At 63.1% G+C, this 21,418-nt stretch overlaps 2 pseudogenes; both read left to right on the top strand.

Moving 5' to 3' along the window:
* Positions 1-4,228: 4,228 nt before the first annotated feature.
* On the top strand, positions 4,229-4,347 carry LOC121290244 (annotated as a pseudogene).
* A 13,934-nt stretch (positions 4,348-18,281) lies between these two features.
* Positions 18,282-18,400, top strand: LOC121290243 (annotated as a pseudogene).
* The last annotated feature ends 3,018 nt before the right edge of the window (positions 18,401-21,418 follow it).

Raw genomic sequence — 21,418 nt, 5'->3', positions numbered from 1 at the left:
TCCACTTTCAGCGTGCTCCACCATCAGCGTGCTCCACTGCCAGCGTGCTGCTCCGTCAGCGTGCTCCACCGTCAGCATGCTGCTCCATCAGCGTGCTCCACCGTCAGCGTGCTGCACCGTCAGCGTGCTGGACCGTCAGCATGCTCCACCATCAGCGTGTTCCACCGTCAGCGTGTTCCACCATCAGGGTGCTGCTGTGTCAGCTTGCTCCCCCGTCAGCGTGCTCCACCGCCAGCGTGCTGCACCATCAGCGTGCTGCTCCTTCCGCCTGCTCCACTGCCAGCGTGCTGCTTCGTCACCATGCTCCACCATCAGCGTGCTGCTCCGTCAGCGTTCCCCACCGTCAGCGTGCTGCTCCGTCAGCGTGCTCCACCGTCAGCGTGTTCCACTGCCAGCGTGCTGCTCCGTCAGCGTGCTCCACCGTCAGCATGCTGCTCCATCAGCGTGCTCCACCGTCAGCGTGCTGCACCGTCAGCGTGCTGGACCGTCAGCGTGCTCCACCATCAGCGTGTTCCACCGTCAGCGTGTTCCACCGTCAGCGTGCTGCTCTGTCAACGTGCTCCACCGTCAGCATGCTGCTCCATCAGCGTGCTCTACCGTCAGCGTGCTCGACCGTCAGCGTGCTGCTCCGTCAGTGTGCTCCACTGTCAGCGTGTTCCACCGTCAGCGTGCTCCACCGTCAGCGTGCTGCTCCGGTAGCGTTCTGCTCCGTCAGCGTTCCCCACCGTCAGCGTGCTGCTCCGTCAGCGTGCTCCATCGTCAGCGTGCTCCACCGTCAGCGTGCTTCACAGTCAAAGTGCTCCAGCGTCAGCGTACTCCACCGTCAGCGTGCTGCTCCGTCAACGTGCTCCACCGTCAGCGTTTTCCCCCATCAGCGTGCTGCTCCGTCAACGTGCTTCACTGTCAGCGTGCTTCTCCGTCAGAGTGCTCCACCGTCAGCGTGCTCCAACGTCAGCGTGCTGCAACGTCAGCATGCTCCACTGTCAGCGTGCTGCACCGTCAGCGTGCTGGTCAGTCAGCGGGCTGCACCGTCAGCGTGCTCCACCGTAAGCGTGCTGCTCCATCAGCGTGCTCCACCGTCAGCGTGCTCCACCGTCAGTGTGCTGCACCATTAGCGTGCTCCACCATCAGCGTGTTCCACCGTCAGCGTGCTGCTCCTTCAACGTGGTCCACCGTCAATGTGCTCCACCTTCAGCGTGCTCCACCGTCAACGTACTCCAGCGTCAGCATGTTCCACCGTCAGTGTGCTCCACCCTCAGCGTGTTGCTCCATCAGCGTTCTGCTACGGTCAGCGTGTTCGACCGTTAGCGTGCTCCACCGTCAGCATGTTCCACTTTCAGCGTGCTCCACCGTCAGCGTGCTCCACTGCCAGCGTGCTGCTCCGTCAGCGTGCTCCACCGTCAGCATGCTGCTCCATCAGCGTGCTCCACCGTCAGCGTGCTGCACCGTCAGCGTGCTGGACCGTCAGCGTGCTCCACCATCAGCGTGTTCCACCGTCAGCGTGTTCCAACATCAGGGTGCTGCTGTGTCAGCTTGCTCCCCCGTCAGCGTGCTCCACCGCCAGCGTGCTGCACCATCAGCGTGCTGCTCCTTCCGCCTGCTCCACTGCCAGCGTGCTGCTTCGTCACCATGCTCCACCATCAGCGTGCTGCTCCGTCAGCGTTCCCCACCGTCAGCGTGCTGCTCCGTCAGCGTGCTCCACCATCAGCGTGTTCCACTTTCAGCGTGCTCCACCGTCAGCGTGCTCCACTGCCAGCGTGCTGCTCCGTCAGCGTGCTCCACCGTCAGCATGCTGCTCCATCAGCGTGCTCCACCGTCAGCGTGCTGCACCGTCAGCGTGCTGGACCGTCAGCGTGCTCCACCATCAGCGTTTTCCACCGTCAGCGTGTTCCACCGTCAGCGTGCTGCTCTGTCAACGTGCTCCACCGTCAGCATGCTGCTCCATCAGCGTGCTCTACCGTCAGCGTGCTCGACCGTCAGCGTGCTGCTCCGTCAGTTTGCTCCACTGTCAGCGTGTTCCACCGTCAGCGTGCTCCACCATCAGCGTGCTGCTCCGGTAGCGTTCTGCTCCGTCAGCGTGCTCCACCGTCAGCGTGCTCCACCGTCAACATGTTCCACCATCAGCGTGCTACACTGTCAGCGTGCTCCACTGTCAGCGTGCTCCACCGTCAGCGTGTTCCACCATCAGGGTGCTGCTCTGTCAGCTTGCTCCCCCGTCAGCGTGCTCCACCGCCAGCGTGCTGCACCATCAGCGCGCTGCTCCTTCCGCCTGCTCCACTGCCAGGGTGCTGCTTCGTCACCATGCTCCACCGTCAGTGTGCTGCTCCGTCAGCGTTCCCCACCGTCAGCGTGCTGCTCCGTCAGCGTGCTCCACCGTCAGCGTGCTCCACCGTCAGCGTGCTCCACAGTCAAAGTGCTCCAGCGTCAGCGTGCTCGACCGTCAGCGTGCTGCTCCGTCAGTGTGCTCCACTGTCAGCGTACTCCACCGTCAGCGTGCTGCTCCGTCAACGTGCTCCACCGTCAGCGTTTTCCCCCATCAGCGTGCTGCTCCGTCAACGTGCTTCACTGTCAGCGTGCTTCTCCGTCAGCGTGCTCCACCGTCAGCGTGCTCCACCGTCAGCGTGCTCCACCGTCAACATGTTCCACCATCAGCGTGCTACACTGTCAGCGTGCTCCACTGTCAGCGTGCTCCACCGTCAGCGTGTTCCACCATCAGGGTGCTGCTCTGTCAGCTTGCTCCCCCGTCAGCGTGCTCCACCGCCAGCGTGCTGCACCATCAGCGTGCTGCTCCTTCCGCCTGCTCCACTGCCAGGGTGCTGCTTCATCACCATGCTCCACCGTCAGGGTGCTGCTCCGTCAGCATTCCCCACCGTCAGCGTGCTGCTCCGTCAGCGTGCTCCACCGTCAGCGTGTTCCACTTTCAGCGTGCTCCACCGTCAGCGTGCTCCACTGCCAGCGTGCTGCTCCGTCAGCATGCTCCACCGTCAGCGTGCTCCACCGTCAGCATGCTGCTCCATCAGCGTGCTCCACCGTCAGCGTGCTGCACCGTCAGCGTGCTGGACCGTCAGTGTGCTCCACCATCAGCGTGTTCCACCGTCAGCGTGTTCCACCGTCAGTGTGCTGCTCTGTCAACGTGCTGCACCGTCAGCGTGCTGCTCCGTCAGCGTGCTCCACCGTCAGCATGCTCCACAGTCAGCATGCTGCTCCGTCAGCGTGCTGTTCCGTCAACGTGCTCCACCGTCAGCGTGCTCCACCGTCAGTGTGCTGCTCCGTCAGCGTGTCCCACTGTCAGCGTGTTCCACCGTCAGCGTGCTCCACCGTCAGCGTAATGCACCGTCAGCGTGCTCAACCATCAGTGTGCTGCACCATTAGCGTGCTCCACCATCAGCGTGTTCCACCGTCAGCGTGCTGCTCCTTCAACGTGGTCCACCGTCAATGTGTTCCACCGTCAGCGTGCTCCACCGTCAACGTACTCCAGCGTCAGCGTGTTCCACCGTCAGTGTGCTCCACCCTCAGCGTGTTGCTCCATCAGCGTTCTGCTACGTCAGCGTGTTCCACCGTCAGCGTGCTGCTCCGGTAGCGTTCTGCTCCGTCAGCGTGCTCCACCGTCAGCGTGCTCCACCGTCAAAATGTTCCACCATCAGCGTGCTCCACCGTCAGCGTGTTCCACCATCAGGGTGCTGCTGTGTCAGCTTGCTCCCCCGTCAGCGTGCTCCACCGCCAGCGTGCTGCACCATCAGCGTGCTGCTCCTTCCGCCTGCTCCACTGCCAGGATGCTGCTTCGTCAACATGCTCCACCGTCAGCGTGCTGCTCCGTCAGCGTTCCCCACCGTCAGCGTGCTGCTCCGTCAGCGTGCTGCTCCATCAGCGTGCTCCACCGTCAGCGTGCTGCACCATCAGCGTGCTGGACCGTCAGCGTGCTCCACCATCAGCGTGCTGCTCTGTCAACGTGCTCCACCGTCAGCATGCTGCTCCATCAGGGTGCTCCACCGTCAGCGTGCTCGACCGTCAGCGTGCTGTTCCGTCAGTGTGCTCCACTGTCAGCGTGTTCCACCGTCAGCGTGCTCCACCGTCAGCGTGCTGCTCCGGTAGCGTTCTGCTCCGTCAGCGTGTTCCACCGTCAGCGTGCTCCACCGTCAGCGTGCCTCTCCGTCAGTGTGCTCCACAGTCAGCGTGTTCCACTGCCAGCGTGCTGCTCCGTCAGCGTGCTCCACCGTCAGCATGCTGCTCCATCGGCCATACTAGTCTGAAAACGCCTGATCTCGTCTGATCTCGGAAGCTAAGCAGACTCAGTCCCGGTTAGTACTTGGATGGGAGACTGCCTGGGAATACCAGGTGCAGTAGGCTTTAAGAGTTCAAATCTCACAATGGCAAACTATGAAACAATGTAACTTCATCTGAAACAGATGGAAACAGGTTTACTCAAAAGAGTATCAAGAGTTCAAATCTCACAATGGCAAACTATGAAACAATGTAACTTCATCTGAAACAGATGGAAACAGGTTTACTCAAAAGAGTATCAGCGTGCTCCACCGTCAGCGTGCTGCACCATCAGCATGCTGGACCGTCAGCGTGCTCCACCATCAGCGTGTTCCACCGTCAGCGTGTTCCACCGTCAGCGTGCTGCTCTGTCAACGTGCTCCACCGTCAGCATGCTGCTCCATCAGCGTGCTCCACCGTCAGCGTGCTCGACCGTCAGCGTGCTGCTCCGTCAGCGTGCTCCACCGTCAGAGTGCTGCTCCGGTAGCGTTCTGCTCCGTCAGCGTGCTCCACCGTCAGCGTGCTCCACCGTCAACATGTTCCACCATCAGCGTGCTCCACCGTCAGCGTGTTCCACCATCAGGGTGCTGCTGTGTCAGCTTGCTCCCCCGTCAGCGTGCTCCACCGCCAGCGTGCTGCACCATCAGCGTGCTGCTCCTTCCGCCTGCTCCACTGCCAGGGTGCTGCTTCGTCACCATGCTCCACCGTCAGCGTGCTGTTCCGTCAACGTGCTCCACCGTCAGCGTGCTCCACCGTCAGTGTGCTGCTCCGTCAGCGTGTCCCACTGTCAGCGTGTTCCACCGTCAGCGTGCTCCACCGTCAGCGTGCTGCACCGTCAGCGTGTTCCACCGTCAGCGTGCTCCACCATCAGCGTTCTCCACCGTCAGCGTGCTGCACCGTCAACGTGCTCCACCGTCAGCGTGCTCCACCATCAGCGTGCTGCTCCGTCAGTGTGCTCCACCGTCAGCATGTTGCACTGTCAGCATGCTGCACTGTCTGCATGCTCCACCGTCAGCGTGGTCCACCATCAGCATGCTGCTCCGTCAGTGTGCTCCACCGTCAGCGTGCTCCACCGTCAGCATGCTCCACCATCAGTGTGCTGCACCGTAAGCGTGCTGCTCCGTCAGCGTGCCCCACCGTCAGCGTGCTCCACCGTCAGCATGCTCCACCATCAGCGTGCTGCACCGTAAGCGTGCTGCTCCGTCAGCGTGCTCCACCATCAGCGTGCTCCACCTTCAGGGTGCTGCTCCGTCAATGTGCTCCACCGTCAGTGTGCTCCACCGTCAGCGTGCTCCACCGTCAGCATGCTCCACCGTCAGCGTGCTGCTCCGTCAGCTTGCTCCACCGTCAGCGTGCTGATCCTTCAGCGTGCTCCACCGTCAGCGTGCTCCACCATCAGCGTGCTGCTCCGTCAGCGAGCTCCACCGCCAGCGTGCTCCACCGTCAACGTGCTCTACCGTCAGCGTGCTCCACCATCAGCGTGCCTCTCTGTCAGTGTGCTCCACAGTCAGCGTGTTCCACAGTCAGCGTGCTCCACTGTCAGCGTGCTGCACTGTCAGCGTGCTGCTCCGTCATCGTGATCCACCGTCAGCGTGCTCCACCGTCAGCGTGCTGCACCGTCAGCGTGCTCCACCGTCAGCGTGTTGCTCCGTCAACGTGCTCTACCGTCAGCGTGCTCCACCATCAGCGTGCTCCACCGTCAGCGTGCTGCACCGTCAGCGTGCTGCTCCGTCAACGTGCTCCACCGTCAGCGTGCTCCACCGTTAGCGTGCTGCACCGTTAGCGTGCTCACCGTCAGCGTGCTGCACTGTCAGCGTGCTGCTCCGTCAACGTGCTTCACCGTCAGCGTGCTCCACCGTCAGCGTGCTGCACCGTCAGCGTGCTCCACCGTCAGCGTGCTGCTCCGTCAACGTGCTCTACCGTCAGCGTGCTCCACCGTCAGCGTGCTCCACTGTCAGCGTGTTCCACCGTCAGCATGCTGCACTGTCAGCGTGCTGCTCCATCAACGTGCTCCACCATCAGCGTGCTGCACCGTCAGCGTGCTCCACCATCAGCGTGCTGCTCCGTCAACGTGCTCTACCGTCAGCGTGCTCCACCGTCAGCGTGCTCCACCGTCAGCGTGCTGCTCCGTCAACGTGATGCACCGTCAGCGTCCTACTCCGTCAGCGTGCTCCAGCGTCAGCGTGCTCCACCGTCAGTGTGCCCCACCGTCAGTGTGCCGCTCCATCAGCGTGCTCCACCGTCACCGTGCTGCTCCGTCAGCGTGCTCCACTGTCAGTGTGCTCCACCAGCAGCGTGCTGTTCCGTCAACTTGCTCCACCGTCAGCGTGCTCCACCGTCAGCGTGTTCCACCGTCAGCGTGTTCCACCGTCAGCCTGCTCCACCGTCAGCGTGCTCCACCCTCAGCGTGCTGCTCCCTCAACGTGCTGTACCGTCAGCGTGTTCCGCTGTCTGCGTCCTCCACCGTCAGTGTGCTCCACTGTCAGCGTGCTCCACCATCAGCGTGCTGCTCCGTCAGTGTGCTCCACCGTCAGCGTGCTCCAACGACAGCGCGCTGCAACGTCAGCATGCTCCACTGTCAGCGTGCTCCACCGTCAGCGTGCTCCACCGTCAGTGTGCTGCTCCGTCAGCGTGCTCAACCGTCAGCGTGCTCCACCGGCAGCGTGCTCCACTGGCAGCGTGCTCCAGTGTCAGCATGCGTCACCGTCAACGTGCTCCACCGTCAGCGTGTTCCACCGTCAGCGTGCTGCTCCGTCAGCGTGCTCCACCGTCAGCGTGCTGCTCCGTCAGCGTGCTCCACCGTCAGCGTGCTCCACCGTCAGCGTGCTCCACTGGCAGCGTGCTCCACTGTCAGCATGCTCCACCGTCAGCGTGCTCCACCGTCAGCGTGTTCCACCATCAGCGTGCTGTTCCGTCAACTTGCTCCACCGTCAGGGTGTTCCACCGTCAGCGTGTTCCACCATCAGCCTGCTCCATCGTCAGCGTGCTTCTCCGTGAGCGTGCTCCACTGCCAGCGTGCTCCACCGTCATCATGCTGCTCCATCAGCGTGCTCCACCATCAGCGTGCTGCTCCGTCAGTGTGCTCCACCGCCAGCGTGTTCCACCGTCAGCGTGCTGCTCCGTCAGCGTGCTCCACCATCAGCGTGCTGCTCCGTCAGCGTGTTCCACCGTCAGCGTGCTGCTCCGTCAACGTGCTCCACCGTCAGCGTTTTCCCCCATCAGCGTGCTGCTCCGTCAACGTGCTTCACTGTGAGCGTGCTTCTCCGTCAGCGTACTCCACCGTCAGCGTGCTCCAACGTCAGCGTGCTGCAACGTCAGCATGCTCCACTGTAAGCGTGCTGCACCGTCAGCGTGCTGGTCAGTCAGCGGGCTGCACCGTCAGCGTGCTCCACCGTCAGCGTGCTGCTCCGTCAGCGTGTTCCACCGTCAGCGTGCTCCACCGTCAGCGTAATGCACCGTCAGCGTGCTCAACCATCAGAGTGCTGCACCATTAGCGTGCTCCACCATCAGCGTGTTCCACCGTCAGCGTGCTGCTCCTTCAACGTGGTCCACCGTCAATGTGCTCCACCGTCAGCGTGCTCCACCGTCAACGTACTCCAGCGTCAGCGTGTTCCACCGTCAGTGTGCTCCACCCTCAGCGTGTTGCTCCATCAGCATTCTGCTACGTCAGCGTGTTCCACCGTCGGCGTGCTCCACCGTCAGCGTGCTGCTCCGTCAGCGTGCTCCACCGTCAGCGTGCTCCACCTTCAGCATGCTCCACCGTCAGCGTGCTCCACCGTCAGCGTGCTCCACAGTCAACGTGCTCCAGCGTCAGCGTGCTCGACGGTCAGCGTGCTGCTCCGTCAGTGTGCTCCACTGTCAGCGTGTTCCACCGTCAGCGTGCTCTACCGTCAGCGTGCTGCTCCGGTAGCGTTCTGCTCCGTCAGCGTGCTCCAACGTCAGCGTGCTCCACCGTCAACATTTTCCACCATCAGCGTGCTACACTGTCAGCGTGCTCCACTGTCAGCGTGCTCCACCGTCAGCGTGTTCCACCATCAGGGTGCTGCTGTGTCAGCTTGCTCCCCCGTCAGCGTGCTCCACCGCCAGCGTGCTGCACCATCAGCGTGCTGCTCCTTCCGCCTGCTCCACTGCCAGGGTGCTGCTTCGTCACCATGCTCCACCATCAGCGTGCTGCTCCGTCAGCGTTCCCCACCGTCAGCGTGCTGCTCCGTCAGCGTGCTCCACCGTCAGCGTGTTCCACTTTCAGCGTGCTCCACCATCAGCGTGCTCCACTGCCAGCGTGCTGCTCCGTCAGCGTGCTCCACCGTCAGCATGCTGCTCCATCAGCGTGCTCCACCGTCAGCGTGCTGCACCGTCAGCGTGCTGGACCGTCAGCATGCTCCACCATCAGCGTGTTCCACCGTCAGCGTGTTCCACCATCAGGGTGCTGCTGTGTCAGCTTGCTCCCCCGTCAGCGTGCTCCACCGCCAGCGTGCTGCACCATCAGCGTGCTGCTCCTTCCGCCTGCTCCACTGCCAGCGTGCTGCTTCGTCACCATGCTCCACCATCAGCGTGCTGCTCCGTCAGCGTTCCCCACCGTCAGCGTGCTGCTCCGTCAGCGTGCTCCACCGTCAGCGTGTTCCACTGCCAGCGTGCTGCTCCGTCAGCGTGCTCCACCGTCAGCATGCTGCTCCATCAGCGTGCTCCACCGTCAGCGTGCTGCACCGTCAGCGTGCTGGACCGTCAGCGTGCTCCACCATCAGCGTGTTCCACCGTCAGCGTGTTCCACCGTCAGCGTGCTGCTCTGTCAACGTGCTCCACCGTCAGCATGCTGCTCCATCAGCGTGCTCTACCGTCAGCGTGCTCGACCGTCAGCGTGCTGCTCCGTCAGTGTGCTCCACTGTCAGCGTGTTCCACCGTCAGCGTGCTCCACCGTCAGCGTGCTGCTCCGGTAGCGTTCTGCTCCGTCAGCGTTCCCCACCGTCAGCGTGCTGCTCCGTCAGCGTGCTCCATCGTCAGCGTGCTCCACCGTCAGCGTGCTTCACAGTCAAAGTGCTCCAGCGTCAGCGTACTCCACCGTCAGCGTGCTGCTCCGTCAACGTGCTCCACCGTCAGCGTTTTCCCCCATCAGCGTGCTGCTCCGTCAACGTGCTTCACTGTCAGCGTGCTTCTCCGTCAGAGTGCTCCACCGTCAGCGTGCTCCAACGTCAGCGTGCTGCAACGTCAGCATGCTCCACTGTCAGCGTGCTGCACCGTCAGCGTGCTGGTCAGTCAGCGGGCTGCACCGTCAGCGTGCTCCACCGTAAGCGTGCTGCTCCATCAGCGTGCTCCACCGTCAGCGTGCTCCACCGTCAGTGTGCTGCACCATTAGCGTGCTCCACCATCAGCGTGTTCCACCGTCAGCGTGCTGCTCCTTCAACGTGGTCCACCGTCAATGTGCTCCACCTTCAGCGTGCTCCACCGTCAACGTACTCCAGCGTCAGCATGTTCCACCGTCAGTGTGCTCCACCCTCAGCGTGTTGCTCCATCAGCGTTCTGCTACGGTCAGCGTGTTCGACCGTTAGCGTGCTCCACCGTCAGCATGTTCCACTTTCAGCGTGCTCCACCGTCAGCGTGCTCCACTGCCAGCGTGCTGCTCCGTCAGCGTGCTCCACCGTCAGCATGCTGCTCCATCAGCGTGCTCCACCGTCAGCGTGCTGCACCGTCAGCGTGCTGGACCGTCAGCGTGCTCCACCATCAGCGTGTTCCACCGTCAGCGTGTTCCAACATCAGGGTGCTGCTGTGTCAGCTTGCTCCCCCGTCAGCGTGCTCCACCGCCAGCGTGCTGCACCATCAGCGTGCTGCTCCTTCCGCCTGCTCCACTGCCAGCGTGCTGCTTCGTCACCATGCTCCACCATCAGCGTGCTGCTCCGTCAGCGTTCCCCACCGTCAGCGTGCTGCTCCGTCAGCGTGCTCCACCATCAGCGTGTTCCACTTTCAGCGTGCTCCACCGTCAGCGTGCTCCACTGCCAGCGTGCTGCTCCGTCAGCGTGCTCCACCGTCAGCATGCTGCTCCATCAGCGTGCTCCACCGTCAGCGTGCTGCACCGTCAGCGTGCTGGACCGTCAGCGTGCTCCACCATCAGCGTTTTCCACCGTCAGCGTGTTCCACCGTCAGCGTGCTGCTCTGTCAACGTGCTCCACCGTCAGCATGCTGCTCCATCAGCGTGCTCTACCGTCAGCGTGCTCGACCGTCAGCGTGCTGCTCCGTCAGTTTGCTCCACTGTCAGCGTGTTCCACCGTCAGCGTGCTCCACCATCAGCGTGCTGCTCCGGTAGCGTTCTGCTCCGTCAGCGTGCTCCACCGTCAGCGTGCTCCACCGTCAACATGTTCCACCATCAGCGTGCTACACTGTCAGCGTGCTCCACTGTCAGCGTGCTCCACCGTCAGCGTGTTCCACCATCAGGGTGCTGCTCTGTCAGCTTGCTCCCCCGTCAGCGTGCTCCACCGCCAGCGTGCTGCACCATCAGCGCGCTGCTCCTTCCGCCTGCTCCACTGCCAGGGTGCTGCTTCGTCACCATGCTCCACCGTCAGTGTGCTGCTCCGTCAGCGTTCCCCACCGTCAGCGTGCTGCTCCGTCAGCGTGCTCCACCGTCAGCGTGCTCCACCGTCAGCGTGCTCCACAGTCAAAGTGCTCCAGCGTCAGCGTGCTCGACCGTCAGCGTGCTGCTCCGTCAGTGTGCTCCACTGTCAGCGTACTCCACCGTCAGCGTGCTGCTCCGTCAACGTGCTCCACCGTCAGCGTTTTCCCCCATCAGCGTGCTGCTCCGTCAACGTGCTTCACTGTCAGCGTGCTTCTCCGTCAGCGTGCTCCACCGTCAGCGTGCTCCAACGTCAGCGTGCTGCAACGTCAGCATGCTCCACTGTCAGCGTGCTCCACCGTCAGCGTGCTCCACCGTCAGTGTGCTGCTCCGTCAGCGTGCTCAACCGTCAGCGTGCTCCACCGGCAGCGTGCTCCACTGGCAGCGTGCTCCAGTGTCAGCATGCGTCACCGTCAACGTGCTCCACCGTCAGCGTGTTCCACCGTCAGCGTGCTGCTCCGTCAGCGTGCTCCACCGTCAGCGTGCTCCACCGTCAGCGTGCTCCACTGGCAGCGTGCTCCACTGTCAGCATGCTCCACCGTCAGCGTGCTCCACCGTCAGCGTGTTCCACCATCAGCCTGCTCCACCGTCAGCGTGCTGCTCCGTGAGCGTGCTCCACTGCCAGCGTGCTCCACCGTCATCGTGCTGCTCCATCAGCGTGCTCCACCATCAGCGTGCTGCTCCGTCAGCGTGTTCCACCGTCAGCGTGCTGCTCCGTCAACGTGCTCCACCGTCAGCGTTTTCCCCCATCAGCGTGCTGCTCCGTCAACGTGCTTCACTGTCAGCGTGCCTCTCCGTCAGCGTACTCCACCGTCAGCATGCTCCAACGTCAGCGTGCTGCAACGTCAGCATGCTCCACTGTCAGCGTGCTGCACCGTCAGCGTGCTGGTCAGTCAGCGGGCTGCACCGTCAGCGTGCTCCACCGTCAGCGTGCTGCTCCGTCAGCGTGTTCCACCGTCAGCGTGCTCCACCGTCAGCGTAATGCACCGTCAGCGTGCTCAACCATCAGTGTGCTGCACCATTAGCGTGCTCCACCGTCAGCGTGCTCCACCGTCAACGTACTCCAGCGTCAGCGTGTTCCACCGTCAGTGTGCTCCACCCTCAGCGTGTTGCTCCATCAGCGTTCTGCTACGTCAGCGTGTTCCACCGTCAGCGTGCTGCTCCGGTAGCGTTCTGCTCCGTCAGCGTGCTCCACCGTCAGCGTGCTCCACCGTCAAAATGTTCCACCATCAGCGTGCTCCACCGTCAGCGTGTTCCACCATCAGGGTGCTGCTGTGTCAGCTTGCTCCCCCGTCAGCGTGCTCCACCGCCAGCGTGCTGCACCATCAGCGTGCTGCTCCTTCCGCCTGCTCCACTGCCAGGATGCTGCTTCGTCAACATGCTCCACCGTCAGCGTGCTGCTCCGTCAGCGTTCCCCACCGTCAGCGTGCTGCTCCGTCAGCGTGCTGCTCCATCAGCGTGCTCCACCGTCAGGGTGCTGCACCATCAGCGTGCTGGACCGTCAGCGTGCTCCACCATCAGCGTGCTGCTCTGTCAACGTGCTCCACCGTCAGCATGCTGCTCCATCAGGGTGCTCCACCGTCAGCGTGCTCGACCGTCAGCGTGCTGTTCCGTCAGTGTGCTCCACTGTCAGCGTGTTCCACCGTCAGCGTGCTCCACCGTCAGCGTGCTGCTCCGGTAGCGTTCTGCTCCGTCAGCGTGTTCCACCGTCAGCGTGCTCCACCGTCAGCGTGCCTCTCCGTCAGTGTGCTCCACAGTCAGCGTGTTCCACTGCCAGCGTGCTGCTCCGTCAGCGTGCTCCACCGTCAGCGTGCTCCACCGTCAGTGTGCTGCACCGTAAGCGTGCTGCTCCGTCAGCGTGCCCCACCGTCAGCGTGCTCCACCGTCAGCGTGTTCCACCATCAGCGTGCTCCACCGTCAGCGTGCTGCTCCGGTAGCGTTCTGCTCCGTCAGTGTGCTCCACCGTCAGCGTGCTCCACCGTCAACATGTTCCACCATCAGCGTGCTACACTGTCAGCGTGCTCCACTGTCAGCGTGCTCCACCGTCAGCGTGTTCCACCATCAGGGTGCTGCTCTGTCAGCTTGCTCCCCCGTCAGCGTGCTCCACCGCCAGCGTGCTGCACCATCAGCGTGCTGCTCCTTCCGCCTGCTCCACTGCCAGGGTGCTGCTTCATCACCATGCTCCACCGTCAGGGTGCTGCTCCGTCAGCATTCCCCACCGTCAGCGTGCTGCTCCGTCAGCGTGCTCCACCGTCAGCGTGTTCCACTTTCAGCGTGCTCCACCGTCAGCGTGCTCCACTGCCAGCGTGCTGCTCCGTCAGCATGCTCCACCGTCAGCGTGCTCCACCGTCAGCATGCTGCTCCATCAGCGTGCTCCACCGTCAGCGTGCTGCACTGTCAGCGTGCTGGACCGTCAGTGTGCTCCACCATCAGCGTGTTCCACCGTCAGCGTGTTCCACCGTCAGCGTGCTGCTCTGTCAACGTGCTGCACCGTCAGCGTGCTGCTCCGTCAGCGTGCTCCACCGTCAGCATGCTCCACCGTCAGCATGCTGCTCCGTCAGCGTGCTGTTCCGTCAACGTGCTCCACCGTCAGCGTGCTCCACCGTCAGTGTGCTGCTCCGTCAGCGTGTCCCACTGTCAGCGTGTTCCACCGTCAGCGTGCTCCACCGTCAGCGTGCTGCACCGTCAGCGTGTTCCACCGTCAGCGTGCTCCACCATCAGCGTGCTGCTCCGTCAGCGTGCTCCACCGTCAGCATGCTCCACCGTCAGCATGCTGCTCCGTCAGCGTGCTGTTCCGTCAACGTGCTCCACCGTCAGCGTGCTCCACCGTCAGTGTGCTGCTCCGTCAGCGTGTCCCACTGTCAGCGTGTTCCACCGTCAGCGTGCTCCACCGTCAGCGTGCTGCACTGTCAACGTGCTCCACCGTCAGCGTGCTCCACCATCAGCGTGCTGCTCCGTCAGTGTGCTCCACCGTCAGCATGTTGCACTGTCAGCGTGCTGCACTGTCTGCGTGCTCCACCGTCAGCGTGCTCCAACATCAGCATGCTGCTCCGTCAGTGTGCTCCACTGTCAGCGTGCTCCACCGTCAGCATGCTCCACCATCAGTGTGCTGCACCGTAAGCGTGCTGCTCCGTCAGCGTGCCCCACCGTCAGCGTACTCCACCGTCAGCATGCTCCACCATCAGCGTGCTGCACCGTAAGCGTGCTGCTCCGTCAGCGTTCTCCACCATCAGCGTGCTCCACCTTCAGGGTGCTGCTCCGTCAATGTGCTCCACCGTCAGCGTGCTCCACCGTCAGCATGCTCCACCGTCAGCGTGCTGCTCCGTCAGCTTGCTCCACCGTCAGCGTGCTGATCCTTCAGCGTGCTCCACCGTCAGCGTGCTCCACCATCAGCGTGCTGCTCCGTCAGCGAGCTCCACCGCCAGCGTGCTCCACCGTCAACGTGCTCTACCGTCAGCGTGCTCCACCATCAGCGTGCCTCTCTGTCAGTGTGCTCCACAGTCAGCGTGTTCCACAGTCAGCGTGCTCCACCGTCAGCGTGCTGCACTGTCAGCGTGCTGCTCCGTCAACGTGCTCCACCGTCAGCGTGCTCCACCGTCAGCGTGCTGCACCGTCAGCGTGCTCCACCGTCAGCGTGCTGCACCGTCAACATGCTCTACCGTCAGCGTGCTCCACCATCAGCGTGCTCACCGTCAGCGTGCTGCACCGTCAGCGTGCTGCTCCGTCAACGTGCTCCACCGTCAGCGTGCTCCACCGTTAGCGTGCTGCACCGTTAGCGTGCTCACCGTCAGCGTGCTGCACTGTCAGCGTGCTGCTCCGTCAACGTGCTTCACCGTCAGCGTGCTCCACCGTCAGCGTGCTGCACCGTCAGCGTGCTCCACCGTCAGCGTGCTGCTCCGTCAACGTGCTCTACCGTCAGCGTGCTCCACCGTCAGCGTGCTCCACAGTCAGCGTGTTCCACCGTCAGCATGCTGCACTGTCAGCGTGCTGCTCCATCAACGTGCTCCACCATCAGCGTGCTGCACCGTCAGCGTGCTCCACCATCAGCGTGCTGCTCCGTCAACGTGCTCTACCGTCAGCGTGCTCCACCGTCAGCGTGCTCCACCGTCAGCGTGCTGCTCCGTCAACGTGATGCACCGTCAGCGTCCTACTCTGTCAACGTCAGCGTGCTGCTCCGTCAACGTGCTCCACCGTCAGTGTGCTCCACCGTCAGCGTGCTCCACCGTCAGCATGCTCCACCGTCAGCGTGCTGCTCCGTCAGCTTGCTCCACCGTCAGCGTGCTGATCCTTCAGTGTGCTCCACCGTCAGCGTGCTCCACCATCAGCGTGCTGCTCCGTCAGCGAGCTCCACCGCCAGCGTGCTCCTCCGTCAACGTGCTCTACCGTCAGCGTGCTCCACCATCAGCGTGCCTCTCTGTCAGTGTGCTCCACAGTCAGCGTGTTCCACAGTCAGCGTGCTCCACTGTCAGCGTGCTGCACTGTCAGCGTGCTGCTCCGTCATCGTGATCCACCGTCAGCGTGCTCCACCGTCAGCGTGCTGCACCGTCAGCGTGCTCCACCGTCAGCGTGTTGCTCCGTCAACGTGCTCTACCGTCAGCGTGCTCCACCATCAGCGTGCTCCACCGTCAGCGTGCTGCACCGTCAGCGTGCTGCTCCGTCAACGTGCTCCACCGTCAGCGTGCTCCACCGTTAGCGTGCTGCACCGTTAGCGTGCTCACCGTCAGCATGCTGCACTGTCAGCGTGCTGCTCCGTCAACGTGCTTCACCGTCAGCGTGCTCCACCGTCAGCGTGCTGCACCGTCAGCGTGCTCCACCGTCAGCGTGCTGCTCCGTCAACGTGCTCTACCGTCAGCGTGCTCCACCGTCAGCGTGCTCCACTGTCAGCGTGTTCCACCGTCAGCATGCTGCACTGTCAGCGTGCTGCTCCATCAACGTGCTCCACCATCAGCGTGCTGCACCGTCAGCGTGCTCCACCATCAGCGTGCTGCTCCGTCAACGTGCTCTACCGTCAGCGTGCTCCACCGTCAGCGTGCTCCACCGTCAGCGTGCTGCTCCGTCAACGTGATGCACCGTCAGCGTCCTACTCCGTCAGCGTGCTCCAGCGTCAGCGTGCTCCACCGTCAGTGTGCCCCACCGTCAGTGTGCCGCTCCATCAGCGTGCTCCACCGTCACCGTGCTGCTCCGTCAGCGTGCTCCACTGTCAGTGTGCTCCACCAGCAGCGTGCTGTTCCATCAACTTGCTCCACCGTCAGCGTGCTCCACCGTCAGCGTGTTCCACCGTCAGCGTGTTCCACCGTCAGCCTGCTCCACCGTCAGCGTGCTCCACCCTCAGCGTGCTGCTCCCTCAACGTGCTGTACCGTCAGCGTGTTCCGCTGTCTGCGTCCTCCACCGTCAGTGTGCTCCACTGTCAGCGTGCTCCACCATCAGCGTGCTGCTCCGTCAGTGTGCTCCACCGTCAGCGTGCTCCAACGACAGCGCGCTGCAACGTCAGCATGCTCCACTGTCAGCGTGCTCCACCGTCAGCGTGCTCCACCGTCAGTGTGCTGCTCCGTCAGCGTGCTCAACCGTCAGCGTGCTCCACCGGCAGCGTGCTCCACTGGCAGCGTGCTCCAGTGTCAGCATGCGTCACCGTCAACGTGCTCCACCGTCAGCGTGTTCCACCGTCAGCGTGCTGCTCCGTCAGCGTGCTCCACCGTCAGCGTGCTGCTCCGTCAGCGTGCTCCACCGTCAGCGTGCTCCACCGTCAGCGTGCTGCACCGTCAGCGTGCTCCACCATCAGCGTGCCTCTCTGTCAGTGTGCTCCACAGTCAGCGTGTTCCACAGTCAGCGTGCTCCACCGTCAGCGTGCTGCACTGTCAGCGTGCTGCTCCGTCAACGTGCTCCACCGTCAGCGTGCTCCACCGTCAGCGTGCTGCACCGTCAGCGTGCTCCACCGTCAGCGTGCTGCACCGTCAACGTGCTCTACCGTCAGCGTGCTCCACCATCAGCGTGCTCACTGTCAGCGTGCTGCACCGTCAGCGTGCTGCTCCGTCAACGTGCTCCACCGTCAGCGTGCTCCACCGTTAGCGTGCTGCACCGTTAGCGTGCTCACCGTCAGCGTGCTGCACTGTCAGCGTGCTGCTCCGTCAACGTGCTTCACCGTCAGCGTGCTCCACCGTCAGCGTGCTCCACTGTCAGCGTGTTCCACCGTCAGCATGCTGCACTGTCAGCGTGCTGCTCCATCAACGTGCTCCACCATCAGCGTGCTGCACCGTCAGCGTGCTCCACCATCAGCGTGCTGCTCCGTCAACGTGCTCTACCGTCAGCATGCTCCACCGTCAGCGTGCTCCACCGTCAGCGTGCTGCTCCGTCAACGTGATGCACCGTCAGCGTCCTACTCTGTCAACGTCAGCGTGCTGCTCCGTCAACGTGCTCCACCATCAGCGTGCTCCACCGTCAGCGTGCTGCACCGTCAGCGTGCTCCACCGTCAGCGTGTTGCTCCGTCAACGTGCTCTACCGTCAGCGTGCTCCACCATCAGCGTGCTCCACCGTCAGCGTGCTGCACCGTCAGCGTGCTGCTCCGTCAACGTGCTCCACCGTCAGCGTGCTCCACCGTTAGCGTGCTGCACCGTTAGCGTGCTCACCGTCAGCGTGCTGCACTGTCAGCGTGCTGCTCCGTCAACGTGCTTCACCGTCAGCGTGCTCCACCGTCAGCGTGCTGCACCGTCAGCGTGCTCCACCGTCAGCGTGCTGCTCCGTCAACGTGCTCTACCGTCAGCGTGCTCCACCGTCAGCGTGCTCCACTGTCAGCGTGTTCCACCGTCAGCATGCTGCACTGTCAGCGTGCTGCTCCATCAACGTGCTCCACCATCAGCGTGCTGCACCGTCAGCGTGCTCCACCATCAGCGTGCTGCTCCGTCAACGTGCTCTACCGTCAGCGTGCTCCACCGTCAGCGTGCTCCACCGTCAGCGTGCTGCTCCGTCAACGTGATGCACCGTCAGCGTCCTACTCTGTCAGCGTGCTCCAGCGTCAGCGTGCTCCACCGTCAGTGTGCCCCACCGTCAGTGTGCCGCTCCATCAGCGTGCTCCACCGTCACCGTGCTGCTCCGTCAGCGTGCTCCACTGTCAGTGTGCTCCACCAGCAGCGTGCTGCTCCGTCAACGTCCTCCACCATCAACGTGCTCCACCTTCAGCGTGCTCCACCGTCAGCGTTTTCCACCGTCAGCATGCTCTACCGTCAGCGTGCTCCACCGTCAGCGTGCTGCTCCGTCAGCGTGGTCCACCATCAGCGTGCTGCACCATCAGCATGCTCCACCGTCAACGTGCTCTACCGTCAGCGTGCCTCTCCGTCAGTGTGCTCCACAGTCAGCGTGTTCCACTGCCAGCGTGCTGCTCCGTCAGCGTGCTCCACCATCAGCGTGCTCCACCGTCAGCATGCTGCTCCATCGGCCATACTAGTCTGAAAACGCCTGATCTCGTCTGATCTCGGAAGCTAAGCAGACTCAGTCCCGGTTAGTACTTGGATGGGAGACTGCCTGGGAATACCAGGTGCAGTAGGCTTTAAGAGTTCAAATCTCACAATGGCAAACTATGAAACAATGTAACTTCATCTGAAACAGATGGAAACAGGTTTACTCAAAAGAGTATCAAGAGTTCAAATCTCACAATGGCAAACTATGAAACAATGTAACTTCATCTGAAACAGATGGAAACAGGTTTACTCAAAAGAGTATCAGCGTGCTCCACCGTCAGCGTGCTGCACCATCAGCATGCTGGACCGTCAGCGTGCTCCACCATCAGCGTGTTCCACCGTCAGCGTGTTCCACCGTCAGCGTGCTGCTCTGTCAACGTGCTCCACCGTCAGCATGCTGCTCCATCAGCGTGCTGGACCGTCAGCGTGCTCCACCATCAGCGTGTTCCACCGTCAGCGTGTTCCACCGTCAGCGTGCTGCTCTGTCAACGTGCTCCACCGTCAGCATGCTGCTCCATCAGCGTTCTCCACCGTCAGCGTGCTCGACCGTCAGCGTGCTGCTCCGTCAGTGTGCTCCACTGTCAGCGTGTTCCACCGTCAGCGTGCTCCACCGTCAGAGTGCTGCTCCGGTAGCGTTCTGCTCCGTCAGCGTGCTCCACCGTCAGCGTGCTCCACCGTCAACATGTTCCACCATCAGCGTGCTCCACCGTCAGCGTGTTCCACCATCAGGGTGCTGCTGTGTCAGCTTGCTCCCCCGTCAGCGTGCTCCACCGCCAGCGTGCTGCACCATCAGCGTGCTGCTCCTTCCGCCTGCTCCACTGCCAGGGTGCTGCTTCGTCACCATGCTCCACCGTCAGCGTGCTGTTCCGTCAACGTGCTCCACCGTCAGCGTGCTCCACCGTCAGTGTGCTGCTCCGTCAGCGTGTCCCACTGTCAGCGTGTTCCACCGTCAGCGTGCTCCACCGTCAGCGTGCTGCACCGTCAGCGTGTTCCACCGTCAGCGTGCTCCACCATCAGCGTTCTCCACCGTCAGCGTGCTGCACCGTCAACGTGCTCCACCGTCAGCGTGCTCCACCATCAGCGTGCTTCTCCGTCAGTGTGCTCCACCGTCAGCATGTTGCACTGTCAGCATGCTGCACTGTCTGCATGCTCCACCGTCAGCGTGGTCCACCATCAGCATGCTGCTCCGTCAGTGTGCTCCACCGTCAGCGTGCTCCACCGTCAGCATGCTCCACCATCAGTGTGCTGCACCGTAAGCGTGCTGCTCCGTCAACGTGCTCCACCGTCAGCGTTTTCCCCCATCAGCGTGCTGCTCCGTCAACGTGCTTCACTGTCAGCGTGCCTCTCCGTCAGCGTACTCCACCGTCAGCGTGCTCCAACGTCAGCGTGCTGCAACGTCAGCATGCTCCACTGTCAGCGTGCTGCACCGTCAGCGTGCTGGTCAGTCAGCGGGCTGCACCGTCAGCGTGCTCCACCGTCAGCGTGCTGCTCCGTCAGCGTGTTCCACCGTCAGCGTGCTCCACCGTCAGCGTAATGCACCGTCAGCGTGCTCAACCATCAGTGTGCTGCACCATTAGCGTGCTCCACCATCAGCATGTTCCACCGTCAGCGTGCTGCTCCTTCAACGTGGTCCACCGTCAATGTGTTCCACCGTCAGCGTGCTCCACCGTCAACGTACTCCAGCGTCAGCGTGTTCCACCGTCAGTGTGCTCCACCCTCAGCGTGTTGCTCCATCAGCGTTCTGCTACGTCAGCGTGTTCCACCGTCAGCGTGCTGCTCCGGTAGCGTTCTGCTCCGTCAGCGTGCTCCACCGTCAGCGTGCTCCACCGTCAAAATGTTCCACCATCAGCGTGCTCCACCGTCAGCGTGCTCCACTGTCAGCGTGCTCCACCGTCAGCGTGTTCCACCATCAGGGTGCTGCTGTGTCAGCTTGCTCCCCCGTCAGCGTGCTCCACCGCCAGCGTGCTGCACCATCAGCGTGCTGCTCCTTCCGCCTGCTCCACTGCCAGGGTGCTGCTTCGTCACCATGCTCCACCGTCAGCGTGCTGCTCCGTCAGCGTTCCCCACCGTCAGCGTGCTGCTCCATCAGCGTGCTGCTCCATCAGCGTGCTCCACCGTCAGCGTGCTGCACCATCAGCGTGCTGGACCGTCAGCGTGCTCCACCATCAGCGTGCTGCTCTGTCAACGTGCTCCACCGTCAGCATGCTGCTCCATCAGGGTGCTCCACCGTCAGCGTGCTCGACCGTCAGCGTGCTGTTCCGTCAGTGTGCTCCACTGTCAGCGTGTTCCACCGTCAGCGTGCTCCACCGTCAGCGTGCTGCTCCGGTAGCGTTCTGCTCCGTCAGCGTGTTCCACCGTCAGCGTGCTCCACCGTCAGCGTGCCTCTCCGTCAGTGTGCTCCACAGTCAGCGTGTTCCACTGCCAGCGTGCTGCTCCGTCAGCGTGCTCCACCGTCAGCGTGCTCCACCGTCAGTGTGCTGCACTGTAAGCGTGCTGCTCCGTCAGCGTGCCCCACCGTCAGCGTGCTCCACCGTCAGCGTGTTCCACCATCAGCATGCTCCACCGTCAGCGTGCTGCTCCGGTAGCGTTCTGCTCCGTCAGTGTGCTCCACCGTCAGCGTGCTCCACCGTCAACATGTTCCACCATCAGCGTGCTACACTGTCAGCGTGCTCCACTGTCAGCATGCTCCACCGTCAGCGTGTTCCACCATCAGGGTGCTGCTCTGTCAGCTTGCTCCCCCGTCAGCGTGCTCCACCGCCAGCGTGCTGCACCATCAGCGTGCTGCTCCTTCCGCCTGCTCCACTGCCAGGGTGCTGCTTCATCACCATGCTCCACCGTCAGGGTGCTGCTCCGTCAGCATTCCCCACCGTCAGCGTGCTGCTCCGTCAGCGTGCTCCACCGTCAGCGTGTTCCACTTTCAGCGTGCTCCACCGTCAGCGTGCTCCACTGCCAGCGTGCTGCTCCGTCAGCATGCTCCACCGTCAGCGTGCTCCACCGTCAGCATGCTGCTCCATCAGCGTGCTCCACCGTCAGCGTGCTGCACCGTCAGCGTGCTGGACCGTCAGTGTGCTCCACCATCAGCGTGTTCCACCGTCAGCGTGTTCCAC

The sequence above is a fragment of the Carcharodon carcharias genome, chromosome 17 (assembly GCF_017639515.1).
Source record: "Carcharodon carcharias isolate sCarCar2 chromosome 17, sCarCar2.pri, whole genome shotgun sequence".
Classification (NCBI taxonomy): domain Eukaryota; kingdom Metazoa; phylum Chordata; class Chondrichthyes; order Lamniformes; family Lamnidae; genus Carcharodon; species Carcharodon carcharias.
Note: the sequence above shows the minus strand (reverse complement) of the source record. Positions and strands in the feature narration are given on the sequence as shown.